This window comes from Loxodonta africana, unplaced genomic scaffold, assembly GCF_030014295.1.
Source record: "Loxodonta africana isolate mLoxAfr1 unplaced genomic scaffold, mLoxAfr1.hap2 scaffold_203, whole genome shotgun sequence".
NCBI lineage: Eukaryota > Metazoa > Chordata > Mammalia > Proboscidea > Elephantidae > Loxodonta > Loxodonta africana.
Window position 1 is genome coordinate 116,401 of NW_026974943.1, and position 15,709 is coordinate 132,109.

At 42.9% G+C, this 15,709-nt stretch overlaps 1 long non-coding RNA gene across 2 annotated transcripts in view; it reads right to left on the reverse strand.

Annotated features, from left to right (window-relative positions):
* Positions 1-15,709, reverse strand: part of LOC135229322 (uncharacterized) — a 187,361-nt gene that overhangs the window by 49,731 nt on the left and 121,921 nt on the right. Inside the window, exon 4 of one of the 2 annotated variants that reach the window (XR_010320107.1) lies at positions 832-5,454. The exons of the other annotated variant lie outside the window; for it this stretch is intronic. This is a non-coding gene — a long non-coding RNA (uncharacterized LOC135229322). Of the gene's footprint in view, positions 1-831; positions 5,455-15,709 lie in introns of those variants that run through there. 2 annotated transcript variants of the gene reach the window in all.

A 15,709-nucleotide genomic window follows, 5' to 3' on the forward strand; every position in this document is an offset into this window, starting at 1 on the left:
CCCCGGCGTGTGGCCTGCACCACCTTTTACCTTACAAGAGATAAAAGGAAAGGGAAGCAATTGACCTGAGATTCCCGCACTGAGAAGCTCCCAGACCAAGGAAAGAGTGATGACAAGGACCTTTCTCCAGAGCTAACAGAGATAGATAGCCACCCTGAATTTGGGCTTGTAGCCTACTAGATAGTGAGAGAATAAATTCTCTTTGTTAAAGCTATCCACTTGTGGTACTTTTGTTATAGCAGCACTAGATGACAAAGACAGGTGCGTTACTACAGACTTTTAGGGGAAAGACATAGACATGGCTCTATACTTTTTAAAACATTCTTTGAACTGGAAATCTCACTCATTAGAATCTACCCCACAGATACAAATCTTGTAGTACATAGTAACCCTGCAGGACACAGTAGAACTGCCTCATACAGTTTTCAGGGAGCAGCTGGTGGATTCGAACTGCCAACCTTTTGGTTAGCAGCTGGGCTCTTAACCACTGTGCCACCAGGGCTCCATGTAGTATATGCAAAGGATGGTTATTGTTAAAGACAAAAAAGGAAAAATAAAATTATTGCCCATTAAGGATGTGATATTATAATAAAATTTTAATGCATAATATTCAAATATTCCAGTAATATTACAATAATAATATAATAACCATATCATATAATAATATATGGTAGTCATTAGAATGAAACAGAGCTATAGAAGATTAGTAAGTGAAATCACTGTGAAGTATCATTGAAGAAAAAAAACCAAGACAGAGAGAAGTATATATATAAAGTGAGCCCATATGGGTAAAACAATAACAAATAACCAAATATATTTGAATCCAAGCATATATATATCCATAAATGAGTAGATGTGGTTATTTGCATGTGTGAGTATGATAGTTTAAGCAAGAATAATAAGATAGAACACTTACCTGATTGTTGATATGAACTATCTTAGATTCAGTTATGGGAAGGGACAAGGGGTGGGGAGCTAGAACATACTGAAAAAACTATGCTTAATTGACTCATTGGCAGTGGGTTTTTTTTAAAGATCATAGCTGCTATGTGTTTTCATTTCTGTAGAGTTATATGAAAGTGTATAGGTTGCACATTGTCATTGTTCCCATTTATTTACATTCTTTATGTATAAATACGAGTTAAAAAATTAGAAGAACTAAGCAGCATTAGTTCCATATCTACTGACTTACAGGGGAGCCATGATCAAATGTCAAGTGAAAAAAGGGGCAAGGAGCAATGTGGGTAGACCGTGTTGAAGGTTCTGTAACAGCAAACATGCAAATAGATCTACATGGATATGTACGACTGTAACATGTGTCCCAGAAAAGAGAAATGTAAGGAAGAACACACATGTGTCTTTGAACACTGGACACCTTGGGGGAGCAGGAGCATCACACACATGTAGGGATGGCTTGTATTATAACTTCTTTACAAATTTGTACTGTTACGTATGTCATAATAAGATTATAAGATATGTGCAAGTCGTAAAATATGACATGTATGTTTTTAAAACTATTTTTTTATGTTGTTGTTGCTGTTAGGTGCCATCAAGTTGGTTCCGACTCATAATGACCTTATGTACAACAGTAGGAAATACTACCCCATCCTGCGCCATCCTCACAATTGTTGCTGTTTGATCCCATTGTTGCAGCCATTGTGTTAATCCATCTTGTTGAGGGTCTTCCTCTTTTTCTTGCAGGAAAAAAAACCAATCTTTAATGTCAGATCAGAGATTTTAATCCCTGGATAGAGAACACAAACACAGACTGTACAAAAGTCAGACTGCAGATTTCATGTTTGGTATATGAAGCCAGTGACCTCTTCTGATCTCTATCCCTAGAAAGGACCAAAAAGAATTCTGCGAGGTCAATATAGTAACTCTTAATGCATGTACACGTGTACACGCAAAGATGAGGGCTGAACACCATGTGCAATTGAGTAGGTAACACAAGGCACAAAGAAGAGTCTCCTTGTCTGGTATGGTATTACCATCTTCCTCCCCTCATCGCTCTACTGGAAAACCTACCCTTGCGCACTCCAGGCCTTTTATCAGGACTCAATGGCAATGGGTTTGGCTTTGGTTTAAACGTAGAGGAAATTAACTGGGAAATTGCTGCTTTTAGGATAATGAAGACTATGGCCATAAGTCTTTAGACAGGTGGACCTCTCCAGACACCTCTGCCCACCCTGTATACATCAGGCCCCTGGCAGGTCTGTACCCCTGAGAACCACAGGCTTTCGTTTTTCATCCTCTGGTACTGGCAGAATTAACCCTGTCTCAAATTTTTCAAAGCTCTCGCTTCTGTCTGCCTCTGACCCCGTCCCTCGCAGGAGCCATTACTGTCACTGAGAAATATACACAGGGCAGCCTGTGGATGGAGATGCCCATCCTGGAGGCCCTGCCCTCCCTTCCTTGCTCCTGAAGGCTTCCCTGTGCCATTTGGGGTCTTATCTCCCAGGAGGGTCAACATGCCCCTGGCATCTTCCAGGGCGTGGGACATGATGATGTGTCTAAGACTTGGGCTTTTCTGCTCATTATACAGTCTGGGCCTGAATCTGCCCCTTGCTGGCCTCACCTCTAACCATCTGTGTTCTCCCAGGGTTAAGAGGCCTCGTCTGCCTTTGTTCCTATACTTCCAGTCCAGTCTTTTTCTTCCCGTTCTCTGACCCCAGGATTGGCCAAATTATACCACAGAAAAAAAGAAAGAACAAGCTAGTGTCATTGATATGTGCAAAATCAAACAGAAAAAGGTTTTTTAAAAGAAAAAAAGTTTCCTTACATCCTAGGAACTCATCCTTTGCATGAGTTACGCAGACACTACTAGATCTACTGTTATGCAGAAAAGGGACACCCAGGAGAGTTTTTCTAAACCATCTCCCACTCCAGTCCAAAGAGGCCCAGTACCCAGTGCCGCCAAGTCAATTCCGACTCATAGTGACCCTACAGGACAGAGTAGAACTGCCCCATAGAGTTTCCAATGAGCACCTGGTGGATTCGAACTGCCGACGCTTTGGTTAGCAGCCGTGGCACTTAACCAATACGCCATGAGGGTTTCCTCCAAAGAGGCAACACTAAATCACAGCAATAAACCCAAATTCCCCCAGTGAGGGCAGTAGACTTGAATGCGGTGAGCTCTTTATTTCACCACCTCCTCCTCTTTGCCCAACCAGGACCTCCTCCTTTCTATGCTTGGAGGATGATGAGAAGTGACCCAGAGTCCTTGGGTAGGGCCTTACGCCCACTGCTCACCTACAGGCAGGTCTCGCCACAGCCTACTCTCTCTCTGGTTCCTTCTATGCAAAGAACTCAGTGACACCCCGTTCACCAGCACACTTCCGTTGGAGCTGTCTTTGCAGAGTCCCCCTCAGCCTCCCAAGTCCCACTGAAATCCCATTTCTCCCCCCCTCCTTATGCTGTGCTCATTCTCAGAGTTCTGAGACCTCACCATCCAGATCAGGCCTGTCCTCTCCTCTCCTAGGCTAGGGGAACCTCTGAGCAGACCTGGTGTCTGCAGTCAGGTGTTCTGGGGCTCCTTCTTTCCAGGTCCCCCTAGGATTGCAGCTCTCCATGCACTTGGAGTAGTTGGATTGGGGCACAGGCTGGGAGGAGAGGTTCTTACAGGCAGGTGGGTTAAAGGAGCCTGAACAGAGGCCTTAACAGAACAAAAACCTACTGTCTTGTTGATTTCAATGCATGGTGAACCCAGGTGTTTCAGAGTAGAACTGCACTGCACAGAGTTTTCAATGACTGTGATAGTACAGAAGTAGATTGCCAGGCCTTTCTTCCGTGGGCCACATATCTTTTGGGTAGCAGCTGATGAGACGACCCACATTTCCCAGCACAAATGCCCTGCTCCTCCCAGTCCCAAGTTGCTAGCAGGTCTTCAGGCTCTTCCTCCTCTGGCTTCAGTGCTGTGCCCCCACCCTCTGTAGCCTGGCCTCCTGCCTCTGCAACCTCACCAGCTGGTGCCTCAACCTCCTCAGCTGCTCTCTCTGCTTCTCCAGCTGCCCCTCCAGCTCCTGCAGACGGCACTCCTCTCCCACACCTCCCTCTTCTTGGAGGCCATCAAGTGGCCTTGGCCAGCTGGTGGCAGCCTCTGGGCTTGCATGGGGGTGAGGGTGGCAGTTCCTTTTCCAGCAGCTCTTCACAGAGGACCTGGTTGCTGAAGCCCTGGCTCATTCCATGCTCCATGTGAGCCACCAGGGCCTCCTGGGACTTGAACACAAGGCAGCAGGCCAAGCAGTGGAAGCTGCGCTCATGGGTCACTAGCCACTCCAGGGTGACTGCGTGGAGGCTTTCCCCATGCTCCTCTCCTCAGACGCTGGGCTCAGTGGTGCGGGCCTGGGGCCCCTCCTTCCAAGGCCCCAGGGTGCTTACCAGGGACTCAGTGTTGGCCAGACTGGGGGCACGGCGACGGTGCTCTACTCAGAGAGCTCGGCCTCAAAGACTTGGGGCATCTGTTCCACGGGGGCAAAGGAGGTTTTGGTCTGCCAGGACACAGCCACCCCCTTGACCGTGTGCACCTGGGTGAAATATACACACCTTACCCATCGCTTCTCTGGGGTAGCCCCTTAGCTGGATGAATGAGATATCTGCTCAGTGGAAGCTGAGGGAAAAGGCCTCTTTGATGGTAGTGGAGTCTTTCTGGCCCTAGAGCTTGGGTTTTTTGCTTGAGATGTTGTGGATTCTTGGGCATTTTCCTTTTGGATAGAGACCTCTGAGAATAGTTAATTTATATGAGCTCTCATGGCCCTGATCTTCATATAGGAGCCCAAGGCTCTGGTCTCAGGAATCCCTGGAGGCCTCTCCATCACCAGCATCCTCCACCTCTGCAGACCTCGTCCCTTCTCTCTTTCCACCAAAGCTACCATATTTTTGGGGGCATTGCTGTGAGCAATAAAATCTCTGCAAAATGGTACCAATGATAATAGCCATTTCCAAGCAGTGGATTCTGACTCATGGCTATACCATGTGTTACAGAGTAAAGCTGCACTCCATAGAGTATTCTTGGCTGTAATCATTATGAAAGCAGAAGCAAGGCCTCTTTTTCAGGACGCACCTGTGTGAGTTGGAACCACTAACCCTTCATTTATCTGTAGAGAGCAAACGGTTTGTGTCACCAAAGGTCCCATTCTAGTGATAGTAGTGCCTTGTAACAAAAGTTCACGCCCTTTGAAAATAGTATTGTGGGGTTTCATATTTGTAAACAAAGAATCTTCAAGTTAATTTTTTCGTGGCATTGATATGTTGAATGCCAAGTGAATTTCCTCCTTTGGAACATGTAAATGTCCTCATTTCCCTGAACCTTTTTAACAGTCTGAAACTTCTCCTAAAGATTTCTTCTACGCCGGTGATTTTCTTACCATATTTAACAAGCAAACATTCAAACAGGAGAAATGCTCATCTCTTTTAACTCTCTTTGAAGGGAGGACTTTTATAGAGGCGCCGTACCTAAAGAGAAAGAAAAATTTGTATACTTTGTTAAAAACCTTACAGGTATACCTCTTCCTTGTACCCTTCCTAAACAAGCAACAGAGGGTTAAACTTATCTTTCTGTAAACAGAAGTCCCCTCTACAGGTCCATCTTAGATGAACTCTTTCAAGGTCCTCAGGCAGAAAACAGATGACTGTATGTATCTGAGAGTCTTGATTCCACAGACGTCAGTGGTCAAATACAACTACCTCACCTGGGTGTGTCTGGGTGGGTTGTCCATGTCAGCCTAAAGGTCTGTAGGTTTTTCTGTATCTGAGGGAAGGACTGGAGAGCTCAGAGAGAAGAAAGAGATGGAGGTAGGTTGTGTGAGTTGGATGGACAGAAAACTCCAAGGTGAGGTACAGGATAGAGAGGAGGGACCTCCCAGGAGTATGTTAGAGAGATACAGAGACCAAGGAGGGAGCAGAAAGCAGGGCTCAGCCACTGTGGGGCAATACAGGAGAAAAGCAGAGAAGAAAAAGGGGTGGGTGGTGGAAGAGGTTATAGTATCAGGGTGTGCCACCAGGATTTACAGCATAAGCTCAGGTTCAGTGTGGTAAAATTTTAAAACTTCAAGTCTAAATAGAACTTTAGAACTTGGAGGAAAAGGGCAAGTCCCTGGAGCTCAGGCAGCAAGTCATGCCCAGACCTTCTGCTGCCTGAGTCCAGGCTGGGAACTGTTGGGGCTCACAGTGACCGGCAACTCTGGGACAGCGTGGGGTACCGTGTTCTCTCACACCACCCACTCCCAAAACTCCTCAAATGCCTTTATTTCTTTTAGTTCATCACATGACTTATCAATTCGATCTCATTAGAACATATTAAAAATAAGTACAAGTCTCCATAACCACCCTTCTTCCTGGTCCTTCACCCACTGCCCTAGGTGACCACTTGCCTCCTTCAATCCCAGAGATAGAAGCATATGCCTAAAATATTGAGTGTCTTCTCCTCCCTACTCTGAAAAACCCTCAGGTTACAGTAGAATTTTATGATTAACGCATTTATTCCTTCACATTACCTACTTTGCTTAATCGTCTACTAAATGGCAGGAAGTACTTTCCCAACAAAAACCTTAGTGAGCCCGGTCATCCCACATCAAGGGCTTCATCTTCTCTCCTTGTGGCCTTCTTTTTCAGGGAAATACAACCCCTCACTGCCAGCTCTAATTGATTGGGAAGAATTTTCCTCCCACCTCAATTCTTAGAGAAAGGCCTCTTTGTTGCATTCCGCTGCTCCATCCCTGGGTGAAGATGAGCCAAAAAGGGTGGTTTTCTGAAGGAGGTTTCTCCCTCCTCCCAGTTAGAGAAGATATCCCAAACTCTCACTAGCTGGACGACTCTGACTTAGGAAACACTCTCTGGCAACTGGTAGCTTAAGTCGCTCTCCCACAGAAGACCTCAGATCAACAACCTCTCCAAAGAGCCGTTGGGATCTGAGTGAACACCATGGCTTCCCGTAACTCTTGTGTGACATCATTGTTGACATATCTCAGTTCCAAGGGCCCATTGTGAATCCATACACGGCAACAAGAAAAATGTGGCAACTCTTCTGGCAGGGGTTAGGAAGTTATTTTAAGGGAAATAATATAGAAAGAATGAATTGAACCTTTCCCCTGCCCTTAAACAGGTTAATATCCACTGGGGTGACTTGAGAGTCCAGGGAATGATAACAGTATAAGGGCTGTTGTTCCCCAAGCCACTCCTCTGACACTGTTTGAACCACTTTGCTCCAGTCCTAGAAACACATGTGCACTCTGAAGCCCTCTCAGGCCTCCTTTGCAGCTGAGGCTTCACATAGGCTGTTCCCTTCGGATGGAAGATGTTCTCTCCCCTCCCTTCTTCTCCGTGGTGAACCATGATGGTGAAGACAGCAGGCCCCAGCCAAACTCCTGGGCTTGAGTCCCAGTGTCTCCATATACCTGCCATATGACCTTGGATGAGGCATTTAACCTCTCTATGCCTCACTTCCATCACCTGTCAGATTAAGAGAACTCTTTTTTTTTTTTTTTATCCTTCTCATAGGGTTGTTGAGAGGATGCCACCTTTAACAACAGTGACTGCTACAGACTAAGATTGTGTGAATGCTCACTGTTAGAGGAGCCATGGTGGTGCAATTGTTAAGTGTTGGCTACTAAGGAAAAAGGTGTCAGTTCAAACCCACTTAGTGGCTTTTGGGGAGAAAGAGCTGGCTATCTGCTCTCGTAAAGATTACAGCCTTGGAAACCCTATGGGGCTGTTCTACTCTGTCACGTGGGGTCAGTAGGAGTTGGAATCGAGTTGATAGAACATAGCAACAACAACAACATTGTTATACTTCATGTCACAGCTTGCTGAGTCTGCCTAAACTACTTGATATTCCTGCTCTAAGTATATCAGATCACTCTATAATCCCTACATGATAACACTCCCCCTCCCCACCCCACTCAACTGTTCACGTGAGATCCTCATTTAAAAATCTATCTCTTTTAGAAGGATTATAAGCAACTTAGGGGCAAACACAAGGTCTGCCTTATACGTGTAGTCCTAGAAAGTAGGATAGTACCTGACACATAGTAGATACTTGACATATATTAGTTGGATCAATGAATGATGAATAATGAGTCCCCCAAAAGACCCATCCTTTGTAGAAAATCAGCGCAGAATAGAACTCTTCGATGTGGTGCCTAAAAGCACCATCACTCATGGGTAGGCTGTTGACCCAAATTCATTGATCTTCCTGGCTCTGAGCCCCAGAATATGGTACACTTACCCCCTTCCCATGCTTTCTCTTGGGCCTTCTGGAAAAGGGTTAGCATTATGGCCTCACAGAAAAGCAATGAGTATAAGGACCTCCATGGTCAACCCACATGGGAGGCCTAGCAGAGCCCTCAGGAAAAAGCCCACTGTTCTCTGCTTTGCTGCACATTTGATTTTGTTCTAGAGCGCTGTTTAGAAAAGCAACCAGTAAAATTGTTGAAACCATTTGAGAAGGGGTTTTAGAAAGTTTTGTTGGTGAACAGAAGGGAATCTGATAACTTGGAGGAAAACGGAAGGTCTCAGATGAGGAGGAGAGGAGGATTGTTTTGTGTGACTGCAAAGGGTAGAACCGGGACAAGCATCTCTAAACACAAAACGACAAAAGAAGAACTTTCTTGCTCAGAAATGCAGCAAAAATGCCCCAATAGCTTCACTCTGTCTCCTCAGAATTTTTACGTTCATGATACCCATGCACTTGCACTGTGGCCTCAGGAGAATACTTGGGGTTTCCTGAATATATTGGGCCATTTCCTACTTTTTAACCAGCTACTGATATTTCCACATTTGGCTCAGCATCACTTCCTGGTAAACCCTTCTCTGACCCTACTGCTGGTATAACTCGTCACTCCCTGCTGTGTACTCCATTGTGTTTTAGAAACAATTTGCCATAGCTCAGAACACACTTGATTGTATTTGCTTCTTGTGATTGATGGTAAAAGTGGCCACTCATTCTTGCTATCTCTGTACCTGTGCCCTTTTAATGTTTCAAGCATCACTTCTTGGTTGAAGCCTTTCTTGACACTATTCCTGGTAGCACATCCTACTCCCTGTTGCTGTTGTCTTTAGGTGCCATTGAGTCAATTCCGACTCATAGTGACCCTATGTACAACAGAACTATGTCCCACTCTGGGAGATTCTTGTACTCAAGAAATTCCTTACCATAGTTCAGAAAACACTCAAGTGCTTTTATTTATTGTACCTGAATACAGTATGGCCATATATTTTTCCTGTTTGTTTTCCATGCCTTTGGAAAATGACCTGGAAGCTGCTTTCATCAAAAGCAGAAGTCTGTTAACCTCTTGAATTGCGACTGAACTTATGACAGCTTTGGCCATTGGCCAATACCAAACCTGATAGAAGTAGAGAACTGAAAGGACTTGGGCTTTGGGGCTTGCCCTATAGCTGCTCTTCAAACCCTGGAAACTCATGGGTTTGAGCCAAGGCCAGTGTGCTGCATGATTTATGTCTTTCATCAAATTTGGATAGTGTCCGGCTGTTATTTTTGCTTCTGCACCTTTCTCTCTATCCTCTACTTTTGGGATGACCATGATGTGTTGCCGGGAGAAAAATATGGCAGTCTGCTCCCATAAAGATTTACAGCCTTGGAAACCCTATGAGGCTGGTTCCACTTTGTCCTACAAGGTTACTATGAGTTGGGATCGACTCAACAGCAATGGGTTTGGTTTTGGTGTGATATGTTTACTGGCGTGTTTGATGTCCCACGGGAAACGCAGGTTCTGTTCGTTTTTCTTATTCTTTTTTCCCCCTTCAGACTGGATAATTCCAAATATCTTGTCTTCAAATTTGCTGACTCTGTGTTCTGCCTGTTCAAATCTGTCATTGAGCCACTCTAGTGAATTTTTATTTCAGCTGTTGTGTTTTCAGCTTCATAATTTCCATTTGGTTCATTTTTATAGTTTCAATTCCTTTATTATAGAAACTATGTCATCATGAGTGAGACTATATCATAGAAACTATAAAAATGAACCAAATGGAAATCATGAAGATGAAAAGCACAACAGCTGAAAAAAAAAAAGTTTCTGTATCTTTATTAGAGCTCTGCTGGTGCAGTGGTTAAGAGTTTGGCAGCTAGAATCCACCAGCTTCTCCTTGGACACCATATGGGGCAGTTCTCCTCTGTCCTATAGGGTCACAATGAGTCAGGTTCAACTGAATAGCAACCGGTTTGATTTATACCACTGTGGACATTTTCTATTTGTTCATACATTGTTCTTGTGATTTACCTCTTTATTCATGGCTTTCTTTATTTCATTGAGCATATTTAAGATATTTGATTTAATGTCTTTGACTACTACTTCCAATGTCTAGGCTCCCTCAGAGATTGTTTCTGTCAGATATTTTTCTTTACTTTATATGAGCCATATTTTTCTGGTTTTTTGTATGCTCTGGAATTTTTTGTTGAGAAATGGAAACTTTGACTATTAAAATGTGGCAGTTCTGGAAATTATATTCTCTCCCTCATCATGGTTACTGCTGTTGTTTTTTGAGGGCTTCAGCCATCCATTTGCAAAGTGGATTTTTAAATTATGTATGTAATGTCTTTATTTCACCTGTGAGTGGTCAGTCAAGCATCTGTTCCATTATCTCTGTGGTCAGTTTGTGACCTTACAGATATTTCCTTAAATATGGAGATTTTTTTAAAGGTGTGTATATCTCTTTAGAAACCCTGTTAGCACCGTGGTTAAGAGCTCGGCTGCTAATCAAAAGGTTGGCAGTTCAAATCCAACAGCTGCTCCTTGGGAATCCTATGAGGCAGTTTTATTCTGTCCTATAGGGTTGCTGTTGGTTGGAAATGACTCTATGGCAACAAGTTTTTTTTTGTTTGTTTGTATCTCTTTCAGCCACTGGATCCTGAAGGGGCTAAAACAGGGCAAAAATATCCTCAGTGTTCCCTCAAGTAACCACCTGACCCACCAAAATGTACAACTCCAAATATTTGGAGGACAAGGTTCTTATAGTCCATGCTGGCATCAGTTAGCCACTCTAAGAATAAAAGCCACTGCCCGTATGTCTGTGGTCATGCTGAGGAATGGGTGCTGGTAGCTCGTTCCCCCATGTTGCTCTCTTACTAAAGCTCAGCAGCCACTCTCTTCATCAAGTAGTTCTCTGGTTGCCCTAAGTATCTGATTAGGTTGCAGAGCACTGCAATAGATGATTCTGACTTTTTTTTTTCAAGCTTAGTGCTGTTTTGCTGGAGAGACCAATACTTGGTGCTTTCTACTCTGCCATTTTCCATTACATTAAGTTTTTTCAACTATATTGTTTTTCGCATCACATTCACTGTCACTTCAAAAGTAGGATGAGGTGTCATTATTTGCTGAGCCTTTTTGGGTATTTACACTACAAATCAGGTCTCATGCCCTACTGACAGCTCAGGAATCAATGTTCTTGGTTGCCTCTCCCAGTCTGATACTTGCATATTAATTCCTTTAAAAATGATTTTTCTATGGCTATTTTTTATTTTAGTGGACTTTAAGGAATTAAAGGAGGTAAGTATGCGTATTCAATCTTCTGTCTTAAAGTGGAATCATTGACCTTGCCCATTTATTAATTGGGGATTTTATAGTAACCCCTATTGATGTATTGCTTCTGTTTATTTAAGTTTGCCTTTATGAGTGATACATTTTTATTTTGCTTTAGGTGAAAGTTTACAGCACAAATTATTTTCTCATTCAAAAATTTATACACAAATTGTTTTGTTGCCGTTGGTTGCAATCCCCACTATATATTAGCATGCTCCCACTTTCCCTTTACACCTCAGGTTTCCTGTGTCCATTCCTCCAGTTGTCCTGAACAGATGATGCCCATTTGGTGTCATACACTTCATTGAATTAAGAAGCATGTTCTTCACGTGTGTTATTGTTTGTTTTATAAGCCTGTCTAATCTTTGGCTGAAAGGTAGACTTTGGGAGTGTCTTCAGTTCTGGGTTAGCAGGTGTCTGTGGGCCATAATCTCTAATCTCTGGCTGAAGGGCACACCTCAGGAGTGACTTCATTACTGAGCTAAAAGGATGCCTGGGGACCATACTCTTGCAGTTTCTCCAGTCTCTGTCAGGCCAGTAAGTCTGGTCTTTTTTTGTGAGTTAGAATTTTTTCCTACATTTTTCTCCAGCTCTGTCTGGGGCCCTCTATTGTGATCCTTGTCAGAGCAGTCAGTGGTGGTAGCCTGGCACCATCTGGTTGTGCTGGACTCAGTCTGGTGGAGGCCATGGTAGTTGTGATCCATTAGTCCCTTGGACCAATCTTCCCCTCGTGTTTTTGGTTTTCTTCATTCCCCCTTGCTCCTGAGGGGTGAGACCAGTGGAGTATCTTAGATGGCTGTTCACAGGCTTTTAAGACCCCAGACGATACTCGCCAAAGTAGAATGTAGAATATTTTCTTTATAAACTATGTTATGCCAGTTGAGCTGGATGTTCCCTGAGACCATGGTCCCCAGGTCCCTCAGCCCAGTAATTTGGTCCCTCAGGGAGTTTGGATGTGTTTATGGAGCTACCATGACCCTGAGTTATACAGTTCTGCTGGTTTCCCCAGTATTGTGTACTCTTTTATCCTTTGCCAAAGTTACTACTTCTCTATTTGGTTATATTTTCTTACACCTAACTTATCACCTTTCTATTTTATGACTTTGAGTATTTTAGAATGCACTTCCTCCTTATCAGTTAAAAAATTAAGCAAAAATGCCATAGTTTCTTAAAAATTTTTTATTTTTTGTATTTTAAATTTAAATATGTGATCTAACTGGAAATAAGCAGGTGTAAGCAGCAAGTCAATGGATCAAAATATTTATTTTTAGAGGTTATTGTTTAGGTAGTTACCAAATTGCCCAGAAAACTACTTCTTGAATAAACCGTCTCGTTCCTCTGCTCCCCACCATCAAACAAATTGAAAAGCATTTTCAGAAAAAGGAAGCCCACCATTCTCACCATTTCATTTTAAATATATTGCTTTGGTGCAAAATATACCCTTTCTCTTTTTTTTTTATTTATCCATCTGTGATCTTTTCTCTATTAAACTCACAAAAATTTTGAGGTGTGCGGGATTTTTGCAAAACTAACAAGCAAGGGTGATTTCATAACTGGGTCTATGTGTTCCAGCCTCAAAGCAGGAGAGGTGTAAATAGAAACCACAAGGATGTCTTAAGCCATGAGAACATGATTCTCTGGGATTTGCTATTTTGTTCTACAAAGGGCTCTAGATTTTTTCCATATGAAGATGAATCTGTATATCAACTTTACTATCCACAGGGAATAACACCCTAAGCCATAGGCATTTATAAGGAATATATTCATGCCTTGGAGGATATTTACAAGTATATGTATTCTGGTGAACATATATTTTCATTTTTGATGGGTATTTGTCTAGAAGTAAATTTGCTGAATTATAAATTATAGATAGGTTCAAATAATTGTTTAAAATGGTTATACCAGTTTACACTCTCCCTTGCAGTAGATTAGAGTTCCAGTTCCTCCATTCTACTCAAAATTTGGTATTTAGTATCTTTTTTATTTTACCCATCCTGGTTGGTATGGGGTAGTATAATATTGTTGCTTTATATTTGCATTTGCATGATGACCAAAGATGTCTAGCCCCTTTTCTTGTGTTTATTGCTCACTAGGCAGGCCAAAGTGGGAGGTGAGAGTGAGGGCTGGGGTAAAAAAAGGGGTCAGAAATAATGTGCCATTTTTCCTTGTAGATCATATACTTCTGTCTGCTTTCCTAACTGGTAGCAGCTAAGCCCTGTATTAGAAATACTCCCACCACCATTCTGCTTGACTCTTTTAATGATGTTCTATTTTCTATCTCCTGAGCCCTGGTGGTGCAAAGGTTAAGAGCTCCCTGCTAACTGAAAGGTTGGCAGTTCAAACCTACAAGGCACCTCCATGGGAGAAAGACCTGGCAATCTGCTTCCATAAAGATTACAGCCTAGAAAAACCTATGGAGCAGTTCTGTTCGGTCATATCAGGTCACTATGAGTCAAAAATGACTGGATGGCACCTAACAACAACAACTTCCTCAGTTTCTGACTAAATAATAGTAGTCAATTGATGAGATTTCCCCTTTAAGTATACTTTTCTCTAGTTTCTCGTTTGTTTCAATAAACACTCATTACTGTTAAGTCAGAGAAAATAAAACTTTTGCAATGTTAAAAGTGAATAATAATACCTATCTCACACACTGTATCAATCTAAGGGTTAAATGAGGAATGACATGTGAACATAGCAGAGGGCCAAGCCTCCTATGTCACTCAGGGAATGTGTTCTTCTCTCCTCTGGCTCTCTCTCTTTTCCTTATTGCTCTGCTAAGACCTTGAGGGCTACTTATGGCTACAGGGTTCATGACTTCGCAATTCTGTTTTCCATACCAGTGCACCGTAATCTTGGGCTCATGGGCAGCCTCTCCACAGATGTAGTGCTTCCATTTCTATTCACTTATTTATTAAGTCAAGGTTCCACCTCCAGCCATTTCAACTCCTCCTGGGTCCAGACTTATACTCAAATGTCAGCATAAATCTCTGTATCGACCTCTTCATGTATAAAATGTGCATTATAATGATACATTCCTCATACAGCTATCATGCAGAACAAATATCGTAAGAAAGAAGAAGCCCTCACAAGGGTCCTGGCACCACCAGTGCATGTACTCAATACATGTTAGTTGTTAGTATCATTACCTGACATCTCCAGGTGGACGTCTAACAGTTATCACATGTTATCAAGGCCATGAAATAATTCTTGGTCCCAAGCCCTATTCTACTTTTATTAATGCATTTCTCCAGACTTCCATAATGGTAGTATGTGTTTTCTTCCACACAATGGATATGTTTAGGAAAGTTTGGCCGGGTCTTACCTAATGAATTGCTCAGACATTTGAATGGGCAAACTTTGCTACGAGCTTTAGCCAACTAATGTAGCAAACAATTAGAATCATCCTCAGCTGCTCCTGCTAGGACTCTCAATCCAGAATATCTGGTAAGACTATTGTTATGGACTGAATTGTGTCCCACAAAAATGTGTGTTGAAATTCTAACTCCCGCAATTGTAAATATGACCCAGCTTGAAAATAGGGGGCTCCCTTTGTTATGTTAATGAGGCCATAACAGTGTATGGTGGGTCCTAAACCTATTCACTTCTGAGCTATGAAAATGTGTGGAATAGACACAGAAATACACACGGGGCAGAGGAAGGCAGATGGTGGAGGGTGGAGACAAATGCCTCTACAGTGCAGGAACTCTAAGGATTGCTGGCAGTTTCTAGAAGCTGAAATAGAGGAGGAAGGACCCTCCCCTGGAGCTATGCTCTGAATTCAGACTTCTGGCCTCCTGAACTGTGAGAAAATATATTTCTCTTTTAAAGCCACCCAATAGTCACTTTGTTTTTGTTGTTGTTATTGTAACTCCTACAGGTACCAAGATGATAAATTTAGCCCAAAGTAAAGTAATGTTCTTTCCTCCTTGGTATTCGTTGTTGGTGTTAGCTGCTCTTTACTCAGCCCCTGACTAATGGTGATGCTATGCAAAGCGAGATGGGACTGTTTTGATTCGTAGTGTGTTCACTGGCTGATTTTCAAAAATAGATTGCCACCTCTTTCTTCTTCATTCCTCTTAGTCTGGAAGCTCTGCTGAAACCTGTTCAGCCTCACAGCAACAAGCAAGCTTCCTCTGACAGATGGTGGTAACCGTGCGTGCGGTGCACGGGCC